A 19,579-nucleotide genomic window follows, 5' to 3' on the forward strand; every position below is an offset into this window, starting at 1 on the left:
GTGGTCAAATCAAAAGTCACTCCAATTAGTATTCTTCTTAGAATGAGCCTAATTTAGCATTTTATCCACGTTTAACTTGACGCCTATGTTTTCCTTATACTATGCGTGATGTGTTTGCAGTACTCTGCTGTATCAGGCATGCTGCACTAGGTAAAGTCTGTAGCTTTATAAATCATTTTTTTATGGTTTCTTTCATATTATATGATGATGTAGTCTATGTACATTTTTAATTTTAATATTTCCGAACAAAGACTGAAGAGTCAGACACATACTTTATACTCAGAACTAATATCAACAGACACATTTAACCACTTTACTGACAATTTTTTCAGACAAAAAACGCTCAGAACTTTTTTTCTTATTTAATAAAGTTTAAAAAATATTTTTAATGATATATTTAAATATTTTATTAAAAAACACTTCCCACAGCCACCCAGTGGGCATTTCTGACTGGTCACATCTGATGCAACCATGCCAGGCAAGTGGTCAAGAAGTCACTAAACAAATTACCATCTGGTGATGTTTCAGAGAAGTAAAACTTTGACTTTTGTCCACATTTAAAAAAAGGCACATTTTTATCTCCTGTGTGTTATTTTTCATTGTTGTGAAAAAACTTGAAATTAATTATTTTACAGACACATTATAGCAGTGGTTCCAAACTTTCTTGAATCACAGCGCCCTAGAGTAGCAGAATTTTTATCATGGTACTCCTAGGTCAAACATTTCTGAGAAATTCAGAAAAAAAAATATTTAATGAAGTAAATTGTGTTTTTTGCATCCTTAGAGTCAGTTATGAGGGACAGGGTTGTGCTTCTGCTTGCCGACATATGTTATGACTAGGGTGGCCAGTCCCGGGTATCGGGATTGAAAAATGGTCAATCCCGGGATTTCCGGGATTGGCTTTTTTACTTTAAATCCGCCCATCCCCGCCCTGGCCGCCTCTCCCCACCTGCCCCGCCCGCACACATAACACACCTAACTGCTGGGGTGGGTGGCAAAAACTTTATCCACCTTCGTGGCGGACAATGGATGGCTTTCCAGGCTTGGCGGCGGGTTATGGCCTGGTGAGTGACTATGCAGCGTGACCTCAGAGTTAGAGGTCACACTGCGGCGTGCGCAGGGGGAGCCGGGAGGAGGTAACTGGGCAGCGTCTGAGCGTCCTGAGGACGCTCAACGCTGATCTCTCAATCCCGGGATTGAATCCCAGATGTTTTTGGGCCTAAATCCCGCAGATCCCGATCCCGGGATTGCCCACCCTAGTTATGACTGGCAGCAGCCAGTACTAGTTTTTCCTAATACACTGACCATAAATAATTTGATTTGGTCTTGGATCACCAACCCGAGGCACACTTGCAAGTTCCCCTATGCCTCCCCAGTACCCACTGCATTATACCATCTCAAACTCAGACCTGAAATAGACATAGCAGGAAAAGGGAGCTCATGATATTAATTGAGGGATTTGTAACTGACAACATTATCAGGCTGAGAGTGGGATGTAAGGAGCCTTGGAGAGAGATAAAGTGGAGAAGTTTCCCAAAGCACCAAATTACCTTCTAATTGTGATTTCAAAGACTGTGCTAGATAAATGGCAGTTACAGTCTAATGTTCTGCTTTGGGAAACAGACAGACATGATCACCAAGTTATTCTTCTTATAATCATTATAAAGAGTACTGCAAAACAATTTAATGAGGAGGAAATTGCCAGGGGCAATGTATATATTAGGCATGGTGATTTAAAAAAAACTGTTCTAAGACTGATGCATTCTAGATAATAGGTACATGCTTTCTATATGTCTGTTGTGCAAAAAAAAAATTGTATTGCATGCTTATAATGTACAATACTGCATAGGCAAAGGCAGGGGAGGAGGTTCAAGTTGCAGCTGCTCAAATTATGACCACAATAGCAATAGTATATGATACGATTACTAGAGCTGCCGGCACAACATGCAGTTTAAGAGACAGAGCTCATGCTCAGTGGAAGCAGCATCTTCTACAAAGTTTGCTGTGTGTGTGGTTCTGAGCACTCAATCAGCGCACTGGACCAGAGAGTAGGTGCCAGGAAGAAGAGACAGGAGCCTTATCATGAGGTGGGAGAATGTGTGAAAGTGCAGTTCTGCCTCCTACTGGTTCTATTATGTTTGTGTATGTGTTTGTGTATTAATTAATTTATTATGGGATGTTTAACCGGTTCCTGACCACTTACTGTGCTTGTATTTTATATTAGTTAAATGTGTTTTATACAGCCTGTGCTGTAGATCATCTATAGTGTTAATTAGTATTAATACTGTATTCCATATACTATCCAGTGTCTAAAAAGATCAATGTGTATATATATGTGTGTGTGTGTGTGTGTGTGTGTGTGTGTGTGTGTGTGTGTGTGTGTGTGTGTGTGTGTGTGTGTGCGCAGGGTCTGTACTAGGTTCTTCTATGCATCCATCAGACTTGTACGCTTGCTCCAATGTTCTGCAGAGCGGAAGATTGTGGACTGCATTTGGAAAACCCCATCTAGGAATCCTGCGTTTGTCTCTGGACTGATAGATGAAATACCGAAAGCTAATTTGCCAAGAATATTTTAGTGAAAGTGTGAAATGCATATAGTAAAATAGTTAGAATGTTTGTGATATTACATTGTGTATAAAATCTAATTGCTAAAATACAGTACACACAATCCAACTAAGGTATTCAGTAAAGAAAGATAACTGTCACAATATCATATATCTAATTTATTTTAATGTTAAACTATAAAGTTATTCACAACGTGTTTAGGTGCTTATGCATCTTAATTACCGATAGCTATACAATCAGCATAGTCGCAGTCAGTTTGACTTAAAATAGGGTTTTTTCACTGATTTCTGTAACCTGACTGGAAGTGAGCACAAATAAGTGAAGCAGGGCTTTACCGTAATTGCCAGTTAGAGCACAGATCAATTCACATGAGGCTCTATCAGAGCTTCATGCTTCATTGGATCTGCCCCTTAGAATAGATAGTTACAACAATTCCAAAAAATAAAAATTAATGACATTCTAAAATTGTAGGGTAAGTAAATGACATCAGAAGAGTTTAGTTGGCGAGATGGAACAGTTAGAATATGAAAAATTGTATACATACTGCAGTCACACTTGCTAATGACAGCGGTAGATATTAACATTTACAATTTAAAAAACGTAATTAATACCAAACCAGAAGCTAAAATGAATGACTGTAATTAGAATTATCAGGTCAAACACATCAATAGGTTACCATTTTAGCATGTATAGGAAATGTTCACAACACAAATGTTTAAGGTTAAATTTACTTTTTGTATATAGATTGATAAAACAGTTGCAAACATTTATCACTTTTGATAAAATAGCTACACACCTTTATCACGTAGTTTAAATGCCACCAAATCAAGCAGCAACTTATTAAAATGTATGCTTTTTGCTGTGAATTTGGGTGAAACAAAATACAGAGTACCAGCTAACACAGGTCCTAATTCAGAGGTCGATGATAATCACACAGCCAATGTGTCTTTATACGCAGCAGCTGTGTAATATTATGCAAAAGTTGCAGGAGGCATCCACTGCTGACTTCAGTGATCCACTAATGCTTCCGCTATCTCAGTGACCCTAAGGGTGGGTACATATACACACCAGAAAGATATTGGACCGATCTGCCGTATTGGAACAACAATTTGTCTATATCGTTCCGTCCTTCATTACATCGGGCTGGTGTGTACGGGCAATCAGGCATGGTCTTGGCCGAAGGGAATGCAGTCTAACCATTGGCCCGATTACCCATCGTTCAGGTGTGTACAGGTTACTCTTAATCACTGCTAGAACTGCAGAGGCCAGTAAATCTGCGTTAGAAGATAAAGACGCAGGTCTTGTCATGCCTACAAAATGCAGCTGAAATGTCCCTGTTTTGTTAAAGCTCCCCATCGCAGCACTTGCCCATCCCCAAATGGCCACGGCCTGTCAATAAGGCTGCGGCGTTCAGGGCACTGCAACCAGAGCCACAACACCATCGCTGGACATGTGCACGTCCAGTTAAAAAAAATCATCCATTTGCGCATAAATCTATATAGGATTAAACTCTGCTATTTTGTCTGTCAGCGTGTGAAAAAAATAATGACTACTCCCTCCCCTTCTTCCATGGATCACATTACTTTGCATTGGTCTCCACACTCCACACTCAGGGATGCCTTGCAGCAAATTCCTTTTACAATTGGAAACACCAATGATAAAACAAAACTGGGTACTATCAAACAGCCATAGAGGTAGGAAGCCCCTGTTCGCATGCTTACACTCTACATAATGTTTGTGAATAAAATGAGCCCAATTTATTATTTTATAGATGGCCAACAAAGCAGGATCTGACTAGGCAGGATTAAGGTTTGTGGGGGCCCCTCCAATGGCGGATTTAGGGGTCTGGCCTCCCCTAGGCACATCATTAGTGGCCGCCCCCCTTCCCCCCCTTAAAAAATAAATAGTATACAATATAATGTGTGGCCAGAAACTAAGTTACAGGATTAAGTAATATAAAATTATATATATATGTGTTCATTTAAGATACCTAGAAGAGCAAAACAAAATGCAGTGTTGAAAAAGAGGGGGAGGGAGAGGTGGGGGCGGTTAGGGGTTCTTAGATGGGCTGAGACAATTGGAGGTGCCAAAATGGGGAGGTGCCTTGATGGTAGGGGCATTCGGGAGTTCTGCGATGTAAGTATCGGAGGTGACACGATGAGAGGGTGAGTAGGGGTGGGTCGGGAGTGCTGCGACAGGAGAGAGGGTTGAGGGAGGTCGGGGGCTCCGCATTGGGGGCGATCTAACGAATCAGGGACTGTCCGGTGTGACCCCCAGCTGGATCTTACCTGCTGGCTGGCTTTGCAGGGTGTGAGTTCCACGTGCAGAGAGCCAACATCATGGAGGGAAGAGTCCTGCTGTGCCACCCATAGGCATGTGCCTGACGTGCCTAGTGGGTAATCCGGCACTGGGCCCCTTGACAACTAATTCATAGGGGACCTTACCAATACAATCTTCCACATAATATGCCAGCCATGTAATTAAAATGTGTAAACCTCCCGCAATATGAATGTGTTAAACACACTGTAGCGCCTCCAGTTCATATATTCTGCTGTGTTCCCATGCTGATGATGTAGCTATGTGTGAGAGCCCATGGGCGACTGCAATAACCACCCTAATGTTGTTAATACGCCACTGACCCTAACTGTAGAATGGTGAGGAAGTGAGGGTACTGTAGAATTAGATATTTTAAAATAAAGGAGTCACATACATCTCTTCTTTAGGATAATGACCCCATGAGGAGCTAATCATTTTTAGAGGTCTTAGCTTTGTGGCCTGTGCACATGGGTAATATGCAAATATACTTAGAATTAGCAAACAAAAGCAAAGGTTAGCAAAAACTATCACAATTACATCCATCAACAATAAGAGTGGCTCTTTATTTCTGAGCCTGAGTTGGACATAAGTGCATTTGCATAGTATAAAATCCACAAATTTATACTGTGCATGTCGACAAATCAAGTTACACTTATGTATACTTGCTTGCATCTGACACATGTTACTGGAAGCAGGATGGGGAAGGGAAGTGAAGAGGATAAGTGGAATAGCCTCCCATCAGAGGTGGTAAAGACTAAAAGACTGTCGAGCAATTTAAGCATGCTTGTGATATACATATTAATATCCTTACAAAGAACTAAGGTTCAAAAAGGGTTGAGATTACCTTAAGGATAGAAAAATGGGCAGACTAGATGGGCCAAGTGGTTCTTATCTGCCGTCAAATTCTATGTTTCTGTGGTCTAGCGTAAATACATTAAGAGCATGTTAGCATAATTGCCAACAAATCCAATCCGCACAGCAGGGCAATAATCAGGTGTGTGTGAGCATGCCACCGCTCAAAGCTGTGGGAGCCGTATCATCGCTGGAACCTGCATTGGACTCATAAAATGTCTGGAACGTTACCCTGCAGATCCGTGGGAGTGCTGACTGTGTGTCCTAGGAAAGTGCAGACACTTCAACTTCCTGATTCCAGTGGTGGCCTGGCCCCCCTCTTTGTGATGTCATGATGGCACTGAGGTAGAGTCGCATATATTCTTGGTAGTAGCTGCTGGTGCCTGAGACTGTTGTGATGACATGATGATAATGATTGCCTGCACTAGATAGTCACTTCTGGTTGGCTGATTGTGAATTCATGTCTGAAGCTAATTGTGCATATGCTGTATGACTTTGTGGGTTTTAAAAAAAAAAATGTATTGCTTTGTTCTAAGTAAGGAATATTATGTGTGCTTGGATTGTTGAGTTCTTTCATTAAATTATCAAACAAAAGAGCAAATTAATTTATTTTGCTATTAAAACAATTACGTAATGACATTATTGTGTATATAAGCAGTGCTGAAAGTGGTCCAAGAGAGGTGGTGGAACTCACCCCCCCTCCCCACGGCGCCCACATAATAAAGGTATTGCGTGCCCCCAAAAGGGGCGTGGTCTCAAAAAGAAAGGGGCGTGGTCACACAATAGTAATAATGCCCACAGTAGTAGCACCCCTTAATACACATAATGCCCACAGCAGTAGCACCCCTTATACAATGCCCACAGTAGTAGTGCTCCTTATGCAATGTCCACTGTACTGGTAGTGCCCACAGTGATAGTGCCCCTTATATAGAGCCCATAGTAGTGGTGCCCCTTATGCAATGCCTGCAGTAGTAGTGCCCCTTATGTCCCCTGTAGTTATGCCCCCAGTAGTTTAGCCCCCAGTGGTAATGCCCCTGCAGTTATGACCCCAGTAGTTTACCCCCCCCCCTTAGTTTAACCTCCCAGTGGTAATGCCCCCAGTAGTTTAGCCCTAATGTAGATTGTCCCATGTAGTTTAGCCCCCCTGTAGTTTAACCCGCAGTGGTAATGCCCCCTTTAGTTTAGCCCCTGCAGTTATGCCCCCAGTAGTTTAGCCCCTCAGTAGTAATGCCCCCAGTAGTTTAGCACCATGTAGTTTGCCCCAGTAGTTAGCCCCCATTAGTAATGCCTCCAGTAGTTTAGCCCCTAGTAGTTTGCCCCCTTGTAGTTTAGCCCCAGTAGAAATTCCCCCCTGTAGTTTGCCCCCTTGTAGTTTAGCCCTCAGTAGTTTAGCCACCAAGTAGTAATGCCCCCAGTAGTTTAGCCCCTGTAGTTATGCCCCTAGTAGTTTAGCCCCCCTGTAGTTTGCTCCCTTGTACTTTGCCCCCAGTAGTAATGCCCCTGTAGTAATGCCCCCTGTAGTTTCGCCCCTTGTAGTTTGCCCCCAGTAGCTTGCCCCCAGTAGTTTAACCCCAGTAGCTTGCCCCCAGTAGTTTTACATCCTGTAGTTAGCCCCCTTGTAGTGCACCCCTAGTAGAAGCACCGCTAAAGCATTCACACATATGAAAGGGAAAAAAACACACCATACTCACCAAGCCCCGCTCCCGCATCCGACCACTGTGATCCTTCCGGTGTCAGCTCCTCAGCACTATGAGAGAGACGTCATGACACAGGGCAAGGCCAGCCAGTATGAAAATGGCTGCTAACAATGTGATCACAATGCAATTGCATCGCTGCCCTCCCCCGCAAAATGCTGCCATGTTTTGTTTTGCAAAGGCCCTTGAGAAGTCATGTGGCTGCCCAAAAACAGCCCAGACCCTCCCCCATTTTCACTGCAGTGCCCTCTCAACACCACATCGCTGCACCCAGCTGCCTCGCGGTTGCACCTCCCGGACCGCACACACACAGAGTGGGCCCTGCGCATGCGCAGTGCCTTGGCAAATGGGGAAATGAGATCATATCTCAGTAGCACATGCTACTGATTAAGGCCCTTAAGGCGGAATGGAAAAATATACCGCCTGCTGTTGTTCAGGAGCTCGTGGACAGTTTGCCAAGAAGGGTGTCTGCAGTAATCACTGCACATGGTGGACCTATGAAGTACTGATGTCAATAAAATCTCATTGATCTATTTGCTGTCAGTGTACAATCACTTTTGCTTGTCACTTTATTCCCCATCATCACTACCGTCAGTTTCTTATACCTCCATTAACTACCAAGAGACAGTATGACGTCAACTTACTACAGGGAAGTGATTCATGCAAAGTAACATTTTACAGCCAGAGAAATTGTGGAGGAAACAAAAATAGTCATTTATGCTGAGAAAACCACGAGATGGTTAATGTCACCATTTAATAAAGGCTTCTAAACGGTTAGAATCTGCTTTTCTTCCCTTCAATTACTTTATTCGTATGTCTACAACTGTTACAACTCACCATAACATATTTCAAAAACATTTATCTCCCTGCTCCTACAGCTAGTTACTGTCCTCCATTAACTTTGTTTTATGTCAATTTGCTGTGCAGGGCCACAAAATTCTGACCTGGGACCTGATATTGCTGCTTCTTGTGGGGCTAGGATGTACGGGCATCTTCAGCAAAAGTAAGTGCTATGTACCCAGTCTAGGGGTGTGTGATATCATAATGCCACCTATGCTCTACATTTTGTAATTCAAATTACATATGCATAAATATATCAAAGAGCCTCCAACATAAATGATCCCTTTCTTTCTACAGAAAATGCTCTGCATCTGAACTTCCCATTCATCATATACTGTACCCTTATAAATGAAAGTGGGAAGCTCACTAACAGAGCATTTTGTACTGACTGAAAGAAATATGAATCCACAGCAATGCAAAAAATCTAGAGGCAGTGGTCAATTTTACTAAACATGGGGGGAACTGTCTTCCTGACCTCATTACGGCAATCATCCTAATTACCTGACTCATTCATCACATGTAATATATTAGTTATAGTCACAAATGCTAAATGTTGGAAGGAAAATACCACATTTTAAAAAAAATATATATATATTATTTTTTCCGCACCTATGTAGCTTCATGTGGTTCCTAATGTCATGCAGTTTATTGTAAACATTTTGTGTATATTTAATAACGGCTTTTCTTTTTATTGGTTAAGCGCTTTCATCTTTGCTCATACTTTTTTTGTGGATCTAATGATGCTGGATTCAAAGAATTGCAACAAGGTATCAGTGTCTTATAGGCAGTGCATAATTTGTAGATAAAAAGTGGAATCCTACAACTTACAACATATACTAGGGGACATTAAAAATTATTTTTTAATTTTGAATACCATGGAGCCGACTGCAGGCCTGATTCAGAGATATGTGCAAATTCTGTTACAGGTGCAATTTTGTATGCAGCGGCTGTGTGAACATATACAACTGCCGCAGATGCTGGGTATTGAGATGGCCACTGGGAGGCATGTCAAATACGCCGCTTATGTATGAAGATGAAGACACCAGATGCATATCGGTAGATAATCGACCCTATGGTCGTGCAGCATGTCTATCGAAAGTAAGATGTTGGATCCAGTGTAATTACGTGCGGGATAGCAGTCACAAGCTGTGACACTCCCCCTGAAACGGTCGTGACACACCTGCATTTCAGTCACTGCTCCCATTACCTCGCACAAATGCGCCCTGCCTGCCACTCCCTTTGCAAATAAACCCTTGCTGCGACCGCTGATGCGAGACCATTGTAACATAAGTGCAGTGCAATTTATACTCACACTCAATGCCAAATAAATTGCTGCACTGCATACATTGACATCTTTAAATCAGGCCCTGTGTCTGTTTGCTTTTCAGTAAACAATTAAGGTTTGGTGATTTCTAATAGTGCTTTATTATCTAAATATTATCTATTTGACCAATGTCTTACAGACAATGAAGAATGTGTCAATATGATAAATGTCAACTACTGAGTATATTCTAGAGTATCAGAGTGATGTTACAGAAGGATGGACTATAATCACCTACGGCGTCCAAACCCTGACAATAACACAGTCTGACACCTTTGAAAATGGGAATATCTTCAGACAATGACAGAATATGAGACAGAGTGCACTTCTGTCTGCAGTGCTGTCTCCAAAGGGATGGTGTGTCTGGAAAAATGTTATGTATTCATGTTGGACGAAGGTATCAACAAACTGAAACCTTAGTGATGTACTGTAGAAGATCAGCAAGGTGGTTTGTTGTGTAAAAATGTCCATACTTCCTTGTGAGGTAAATTTTCAGGTATCTGAGACTGTGATTTTCCCAGTGAATTTAAGGCTTGTTAATAATTTTGAGTTGAATTCAGGAAAAAGATTAAGATCTAAAAATTCACTATTCCCAGAAATAATCGTAAATTTAAGAATTTCACCAAAGGAGTGACTTTCCCATTGAAAATGTATTCATGAGGATAAAGAAGATGCCATCAGTGAAAAACACAAATACAAAAAATGTCTGTGATAACCATGTTTGGAGAAGGGCTTCATCATCAGAGTGAATACTAATAGGGAAGGTGGGCTACAGTATGTACCTAGCCTTGTCCTGTTGTTATTTTAAAAGTCGGAAGTGAAACCATTGGCTTCAAAGTGTGGGTGGGATATACTAAAAGGAAAATGCGGGCAAAATGTGAAAACTACCATTTTCAGAATTTGGCCACATTTCCCATATGTACCATATGCGATACTATCCGGAGTTTGGACCCCGTGGGCAATGGCAACTTTAGATGGTGTTGCCCAATAGAAGCCTATGGGCTTCTTATCACATTCCACAGAGGAACCCAGAATGATCCCACCCAGTGTCTCTTGCATGGCACGTGTCATACTGTGCATGTTCAGACTCCCAGGTTGTAAACCCAGAAGTCTTTGTATCTTAAAGGACAGCTCTTTATGGCAGACCTGTCCCTTGGGATTTTCTAGGTGCATACCGGCGTTATAAGTGGTGGGATGTATCGCATCCACAATTCCATGCATAATACATCCCGCCCCCTATGTGGAAAAGGGTTTCTCACACAAAGGACCAGTAGACTCATTTGAATGCCTTTTCAGCATCTAAGACCACCACCAGTGTAGAAAGAAACAATCTATTAGCAACCTGGATCAGAAAGATTGTTCTCCTGATGTTGGTAGCCTTATTATGGGCCTCCTACATAGTGGATTGAGATATGTCAGGGGATTGATTTATTGTAAAGAATTACTGAATACATTTCACAATTTCATGGATCTCAGCAAGAGATTCATTGAGTCTGCAGAGGGACAGCTTTAGGGACATTTAAATCCATCAGACCCACCAAGACAGCCCTGTGATATGACTATGGCATGGGGAGACCCAGGTATCATTTAGGCCCAGCACACTGAGTAATAGAAGATCATGTGGGAGAAAGAAGTGGATGTACATGTGTTCTTGTGGATTATGCCTCGTAGAATACATAGTGTTTAACAACCTAATTTTCTTGATTCCCAAGACAAACTAATTGAAACACAAGGGGAGCGATCCCATAATGGGACAATGACTACATTAAAGTCACTCTCAGTGATGACTTAATCTTGAGCTACTTTCTCGAAGAATACAAAAAACTATAGAAGGATGCCACTGGTAGGATTACTTGTTGTACTATGGTGATCTTACAGCACACATGTATGTCTGAAAAGGAATATATTATTTTGATAGGGGCTGTTATGCACTAGAATGGCGGCCTCTTTGTGTTTCTTGTTCGAGGTAGAGTAAATATTCTGCAAGATAGTTTGAGATGAGAGGGGGTAGGTGAGCATGTTTAAAATGAGTTTCCTGGAGAAGAAATAAATCTTTTTGGGGGTTTTTTTATTATTATAGACCTCAGCCATTATATTAGTAGAGTATTTTCAAAGACATGGTACATATTTTGGGACAAGAAGATTTATAGAGCCCGTTGTCTAGACCACCACATGAAATGAGATGAAGTGAACATCAAATTAAGTAGAGTCATTGTAACTGCAGGTACTGTATGCTACTGGCCAAGGGCTCTCCAAAAGCAGTTGGGTTGTCATTGTAGAAGTGGTTCACATGAGTGTTGGGGTCAAATAATTTAACCTTTTGAAAGCAATGGTTACAGTGAGTCTACTAGTGTGCATACTACCATTTCTCTTACTGCATAACCCAGTGGAATAACTTCATCCAAGTAGCAAAGAGATAAGATAGATCTTCGCACCCTTCCCTCCATGCAGACTCTTCAACTTCATAAAACAATTTAAGGTTGACTTCCAGTTATACAAACAACAATAATACAAGTAAGCCAACCTAGCATGCAAACTAATGCACAGTTGAAAGTCTAAGATTTAACCAAATTATGAATTATTATCAGGTAAATGAACACATTACCAATTATATTTAAACAAAGTGAGTTGAACACAGTTATTATATGATCACTTTTTATGAACAAAGTGAGTCAGTTTAAAAACCTCTTAACATAAAGAAAATATATATAAACCAGCAGTGTAGAGTTGCTCAGAAAGGTTTTCTTTGTTCTCTATTGATAAAACTGCAAGGGAACTTTGTCAAGTTTCAGACATCATGCTAAGCAAGTATGTTTTTATGAGCTTCAACTTTGGAGGAGCTTCTTTCTGCTGATGCAACAGTGGTAAGAAATGTTAAATACAACAGACTTGCGGTGATCACGTTTCAAAAACTGCTGGACAATTCTAGATGATTGGTCAACAGGAATTCTTTAAATTGACTGAATGTCAATTTAAACAGCACTATCTGGTCAGCCAGTTCAAAAACATATTCAGAATACTGGTGTGTGAGAACCTATGAGAGTTTCATCCATTCCATGTGGCCCTTTTCAAGAATGATCTTTGGCTGTATTCACATGGACAGTTTGTAATTCTTATGCATTGCCTGAAGCCGAGTTTCCATTTGATTAATGATTATATTGATAACTGCATTAAAAACTTCGACTTGAAAGTGTTTCTCAGCAGACTGTAGCCTACAATCCCTTGAGATATCATTGCGTAAGTTTTTGACTTGTCAAATCCATTTTGATGGAAATAACATCCATTTTATGCCCCATGTACTTGCTGACTCCTTTGCCAAGGACATTGTAGTTTCCCAGTTGTTGAGTAATTCTACCATATCCTGCACAAATGACTGCAGTAAGAAAACATCAGTGGTTAGATCACTTGGCAGCTGAAGAAAAATACTCAAAACATTTAAGCAATGCCATTTCACATTTTTCCTCACTATTTTTCCTGGTGAATGAAAAGATGGTCAGCAGCTTCATGAGATCAACAAATCTGGTCCAAAGAACTAGCAAGGCTTGATTTCTGAATGGCCAGCAAATATGACAATGTTGCTTTAGAGTAAATGAACAGTTGCCTTCCTTTTGTAGACAATTCCACCTACTGATTGCACTGAAGATGTATAGTCTTTCCAGCATATAAAAAAAAGCCTTAAGTCCGGTACATGCTGCACTATGTCGTCGATACAGAGTTAAAGCATGAGCGCAACTATGAATATACTGAGCATTTCATGCCTACTGTTTCATCAGAGTATGAGCTATTTCATCTACGATTTGCTGCTTCACACGATTGGCAAGACTGTGAATGATCTCATTTTGAATGGACACACTTAAATGTTTTGTGGATCCCTTTGGCATACTGTGAAGGTTTTCAAGTACTGTACCATATCTAGTTATTAGATGAATACATTCACGAAAGTTTCCATGTGAGTCAGACCCAGGCTTATCCTCTTTATCATAATCATGCTCACGATGACCAGAAAATGCTAGATTGCATCTTTAAAGCATAATGTTGAGATTTACAACGCAGTCCAGTACAAAACATCACCATTTCCAGTTTTCCTATAGTTGCTTGCAGAGGCGGATTGGCCATAGGGTCTACAGGGAAGATTCCCGGTGGGCCGGTGCACCCGTGGGGCCTGTTTTGTTTGAGGACATGTGGTCCTTTTTATAGACAATTAATAAGATGCAAAATAATTTGCATATATGAAAATTACTTTGCCACTTAGCCTGTGATTGCAGATGATCTAGTGTATGCTCTGTCTGCCTGCTTGGCTGACATATAAGATTGAGTGAATAGTGATTGGGATACGGTTGGTGTATTAAGCAAGAAAATATATCTTTCTAAACAATTATATAGTTTCCTAAATTCTAAAGGTGTATCATATAATGTGCTCATAATATTTTATTATTTTATTTCCTTTTAACTTCCCCTTGATGCTGGACATCCCCACTATCTGGAAAGTATTGGGGGGAGGGCGCTGCTGCCATGGCCCATGGCTAGACCTTACACCTCTGGTGCTACCAAGTGGGGCCACTAGTACAAATTTTTCCAGGGCCGCTTTTTGTTCCCAATCCGCCCCTGGTTGCTTGTCAGCCAAGAGTTCCACAGTGGCGACATTTTTCCATGTGTTTTACACTTATCAAGCTTTTGTATGTACTGATGAATTCTCATGTCTCTTGATGTTGCATGGCAAAGTTTTCCAATCGTTTGTTCCCTCAGCCCATGCATGATTCTGTGTTCTACTAAATAACCTACATGGGGTGCAGTAGCATTTGTCAGCAATTAGACTGCATTAGAGCCATATTCTTTACAAACTAGGCCCTTATTCAGTATGAAATACAAACCTGCCTTTTTACGCAGATCGGCCGACAACGCAGGCGTGTCCGGTCCATTTTAGGGGTGGCCACATGACATCACATGCTGCTGCTGCAGGGGAAAACATGGCGCTGGTGCACCTGCATATGCAGCCATGTTGCGTATGCAGGGGGCTACTGCTATGCCCCAATGCCTGCGATGCGTTTGCATTTTTAAATGCTATTGCAGCGTGGGGCAGTGCGTCTCATGCTGGGCGGCTTTGCCCTTGCTGGGCGGCTCCCTGCAATAGATTTTTTCAGTAACAGATTTTGCGATTTAGCAGAGTCTGCTACTGAAGCTGAATGAGGGCCTTAATACAGACTTAGTTTAACGTGTGTAAAAGTAGTGACTGAAACTACAACCTTTGTTTTTCATCGTCAATCTGTCCTGCAGTTGCTACTTCGGCCCTTCAAGTAGCTGCTCTGTAGTAGACTCATCTGTATCTTTCTGAACTTCTCCTTCATTCTGCTCTTTCTGATATTTTCCAGTCTCTTCTGAAGATGCACCAGTGTTCAAACTTTTTAGAGATGGGTTACCGAAATAAGGCCCAGATTTATCAAGCCTTGGAGAGTGATAAATTGCACTGTGATAAAGTACCAGCCAATCAGCTCCTAACTGTCAAATTTCAAACACAGCCTGTAACATGGCAGTTAGGAACTGACTGATTGGTACTTTATCACCGTGCAATGTATCACTCTCCAAGGCTTGATAAATCTGGACCTAAGTTTCAGAATCTTTTGCAATAATTCACTTTTAGAAGCTTGCTAGCTTACATTTCTCAGATCTCCTTTGTACAGCACTGCTTTGTTTTCCTTTACCAGGATTTGCAGACATGATCCAAGTTTTGGAATATACAATTGCTTTTCTTAAATACAATTGTGTGGCGGGATGTAATGGAGTCTGAGATCGCCGGAGGTGCGGGATGCCAGCCGATTTCGGACTTTATTTAAAGCAGCAAACACTTACAAGGCAGTGATTGCCCCTTTAAAAAAAAAGTCAGAGATTGGCCGGTTTACGGCACCTCCAGCGATCTTGGACTCCATTACATCCCGCCACTGGTCTGTGATTTGTAATAAGTGATGGAAAACCAAGTGCCAGGAAGATCAATGATGTACAAGTTTCCAATACTTGGCCAAGAAGTGCATCAGTGATAGCACTAGTACTTAGCGGACTGATTGTATGGCTATAGTCTCATGTATACTGCATCATTCGGTAAAATGGCTGCCTTTGGGAAGATGACAGGCCCACTTTAAAGCACTTGTTTTTAAGGTATAGTAATTCTGTATATATAAACCCATTAAAAGAAAGCTAATTTATTGCGATTTATAGATCTATAATTATATTTTGTCCTAAAAAATGAAGATGACAACTAATATCTTGTGTGATTAGGACAAGGAGTCTACAGATCAAATCAGCTTGGCCATATAAGCATTTTCAGCTGTGGCCCTCATGTAAATGTTGTATGTTATTCCATAGCATAATTAGGGTTGCCAATGGCTGTGGCTGTGAATTTGGCTAGTGTAAATGCTAAATATATGTACGACAGGTTATTATTTGAATAAAGATAACTGTGTTTCACGTATGCTCTTACTACATATGTGTTGGGAGACTGAAGGATACCTATTTGGAATGAGTAGCTCCTGAAACAACCTTAGTGGTAAGGAGTGCGATCATTTTTAGGCAGGCCAGGTGGTTGTGTTTTTTATTAATTCTATGGGGAACATTTATCAAAGCTTAGCTATAAAGTGCAGAGAGATAAAGTACCAACCAATCAGTTCCTCTTGTTTTTTAAACACAGCCTGTACCATGACATTTAGAAGCTGACTGGACAGTACTTTATCTCTCCCCACTTTATGTCTCTCCAAGCTTTGCTATATCTCACCCTGGGTGGGATGTATTAAGATGTATTAAGATACATCGCAGCCCCTCGCCGCACATCACATCGATGTTGATCTCATGTGTACTAACATATGCGATCAATACCGCAATGCGGTGACGGAGGCCCCCCGCGATACCTGTGAGGTGGTGTGCGTCTCCGTCACCTCCCCGGGATCTTCACCTGCTCCCCTGCCGGGAAGCAGGCAGCAGGTTGCACCTCCTCCTCCCTCCTGCAGGGGGTCCAGGCTTCCTGGAGGAAGGTATGCCGGTGGGCAGGGTGGTCAGCGTCTGCAGCTGGGGTCGGTGTCTGCGGCGGGTTGCAGCGGCCGGCGAAAAGAAACCCATAGGATTCTATAGGGTATAGCCATCCAGAGATGGCGATACCCACATCGGCGAAAATGCGGCGGTCGGGTGATAGTACATTTGAAAATGCGGTAAAACCCCGGAAAACGGGGGTTTTACAGCATTTTTTCTTTAGTACATCCCGCCCCCTATGTCACACCCACATCATGCAGACCCAAGAAAGTGTTGTGACAAGTTCTTGACAATGGAAACAGACTTGAACCTCTCAGGCCCTATTATCATTCCCCATATTTATGGTTCTGATGTGATGAATTTTAAAAAATTTGGCAAGTGAAAATTTTTACTGGAATTTAATAATGGTCTCTAGCAGGGACATGGGCTGCATTATACTGATAGTGTTAACTCTAGGGGTGAATGTAATAGCCTGTGAGAAGCAGTAAGTGCGAGACTTTGTGCGATATTATTTAAAGCGGCAATCATTTAACCTGGTTTTGGTGTATACATGATTGCTGCTTTTAAAAAACGGGTGAACTCGCACAAAGTCTCGCACTTCTTGCTTCTCCAGAATATTACACCACCACCCTCCCATCAACACACCCCGTTTTTTTCAGGCAGAATTCTAATGGGATGGAAAACTCACATGCTGTATTTAGAGGCAGTGAGAATTGGAGGTATTATTATTATTATTATTATTATTATTACTAATAAGAAGAAAATAAAAGTGGTACCACAAGCGCTAACTATAGGTGCTAGTACTGTCTATATTTATGAAATATGCATTATCAAAGTGGTGACAGTGGTGGATCAACATATTATTTATTAAAATCAGATATCGGGAGTACGATCAGCTTCTGTGTTGTGTGGATTCTATCCCCGATTACCTTGCTTCAGGCTGGCAGGAAATGTATAGCAAAATAATCTTCTCCTGCGCTCCATAGAAGCAGCCTGTATATACTGTATGAACCTAGGTCTAGAGATGAGCGGGTTCGGTTTCTCTGAATCCGAACCCGCCAGAACTTCATGTTTTTTTTCACGGGTCCGAGCGACTCGGATCTTCCCGCCTTGCTCGGTTAACCCGAGCGCGCCCGAACGTCATCATGACGCTGTCGGATTCTCGCGAGGCTCGGATTCTATCGCGAGACTCGGATTCTATATAAGGAGCCGCGCGTCGCCGCCATTTTCACACGTGCATTGAGATTGATAGGGAGAGGACGTGGCTGGCGTCCTCTCCGTTTAGAATAGATTAGAGAGACACTTGATTTACTAATTTTGGGGAGCATTAGGAGTACTCAGTACAGTGCAGAGTTTTGCTGATAGTGACCAGTGACCACCAGTTTTATTTATAATCCGTTCTCTGCCTGAAAAAAGCGATACACAGCACACAGTGACTCAGTCACATACCATATCTGTGTGCACTGCTCAGGCTCAGGCCAGTGTGCTGCATCATCTATTATCTATATATAATATTATTTCTCTAACGTCCTAAGTGGATGCTGGGGACTCCGTAAGGACCATGGGGAATAGCGGCTCCGCAGGAGACTGGGCACATCTAAAGAAAGCTTTAGGACTATCTGGTGTGCACTGGCTCCTCCCCCTATGACCCTCCTCCAAGCCTCAGTTAGATCTCTGTGCCCGAACGAGAAGGGTGCACACTAGGGGCTCTCCTGAGCTTCTTAGTGAAAGGTTTAGATTAGGTTTTTTATTTTCAGTGAGACCTGCTGGCAACAGGCTCACTGCATCGAGGGACTAAGGGGAGAAGAAGCGAACTCACCTGCGTGCAGAGTGGATTGGGCTTCTTAGGCTACTGGACATTAGCTCCAGAGGGACGATCACAGGCCCAGCCATGGATGGGTCCCAGAGCCGCGCCGCCGGCCCCCTTACAGAGCCAGAAGACAGAAGAGGTCCGGAAAATCGGCGGCAGAAGACATCCTGTCTTCACCAAGGTAGCGCACAGCACTGCAGCTGTGCGCCATTGCTCCTCAGCACACTTCACACTTCGGTCACTGAGGGTGCAGGGCGCTAGGGGGGGGCGCCCTGAGCAGCAATAAAAACACCTTGGCTGGCGAAAATACATCACATATAGCCCCCAGGGCTATATGGATGAATTTTAACCCCTGCCAGAATCCATAAAAAAGCAGGAGAAAAGTCCGCGAAAAAGGGGCGGAGCCTATCTCCTCAGCACACTGGCGCCATTTTCCCTCACAGCTCAGTTGGAGGGAAGCTCCCCTGGCTCTCCCCTGCAGTCACTACACTACAGAAAGGGTTAAAAAAAGAGAGGGGGGCACTAATTAGGCGCAGTATTAACAATACAGCAGCTATAAGGGGAAAAACACTTATATAAGGTTATCCCTGTATATATATAGCGCTTTGGTGTGTGCTGGCAAACTCTCCCTCTGTCTCCCCAAAGGGCTAGTGGGGTCCTGTCCTCTATCAGAGCATTCCCTGTGTGTGTGCTGTATGTCGGTACGTTTGTGTCGACATGTATGAGGAGGAAAATGATGTGGAGACGGAGCAGATTGCCTGTAATAGTGATGTCACCCCCTAGGGGGTCGACACCTGAGTGGATGAACTGTTGGAAGGAATTACGTGACAGTGTCAGCTCTGTATAAAAGACAGTGGTTGACATGAGACAGCCGGCTACTCAGCTTGTGCCTGTCCAGACGTCTCATAGGCCGTCAGGGGCTCTAAAGCGCCCGTTACCTCAGATGGCAGATATAGACGCCGACACGGATACTGACTCCAGTGTCGACGGTGAAGAGACAAATGTGACTTCCAGTAGGGCCACACGTTACATGATTGAGGCAATGAAAAATGTTTTACACATTTCTGATAATACGAGTACCACCAAAAAGGGGTATTATGTTCGGTGAGGAAAAACTACCTGTAGTTTTCCTGAATCTGAGAAATTAAATGAGGTGTGTGATGATGC

The 19,579-nt window shown here is 42.4% G+C and overlaps 1 protein-coding gene across 2 annotated transcripts in view; it reads right to left on the reverse strand.

Moving 5' to 3' along the window:
• Positions 1 to 19,579, reverse strand: part of LOC135038101 (forkhead box protein O6-like) — a 118,313-nt gene that overhangs the window by 8,007 nt on the left and 90,727 nt on the right. The gene's annotated exons all lie outside the window — the stretch shown is intronic.

The sequence above is a fragment of the Pseudophryne corroboree genome, chromosome 2, assembly GCF_028390025.1.
Source record: "Pseudophryne corroboree isolate aPseCor3 chromosome 2, aPseCor3.hap2, whole genome shotgun sequence".
Classification (NCBI taxonomy): Eukaryota; Metazoa; Chordata; class Amphibia; order Anura; family Myobatrachidae; genus Pseudophryne; species Pseudophryne corroboree.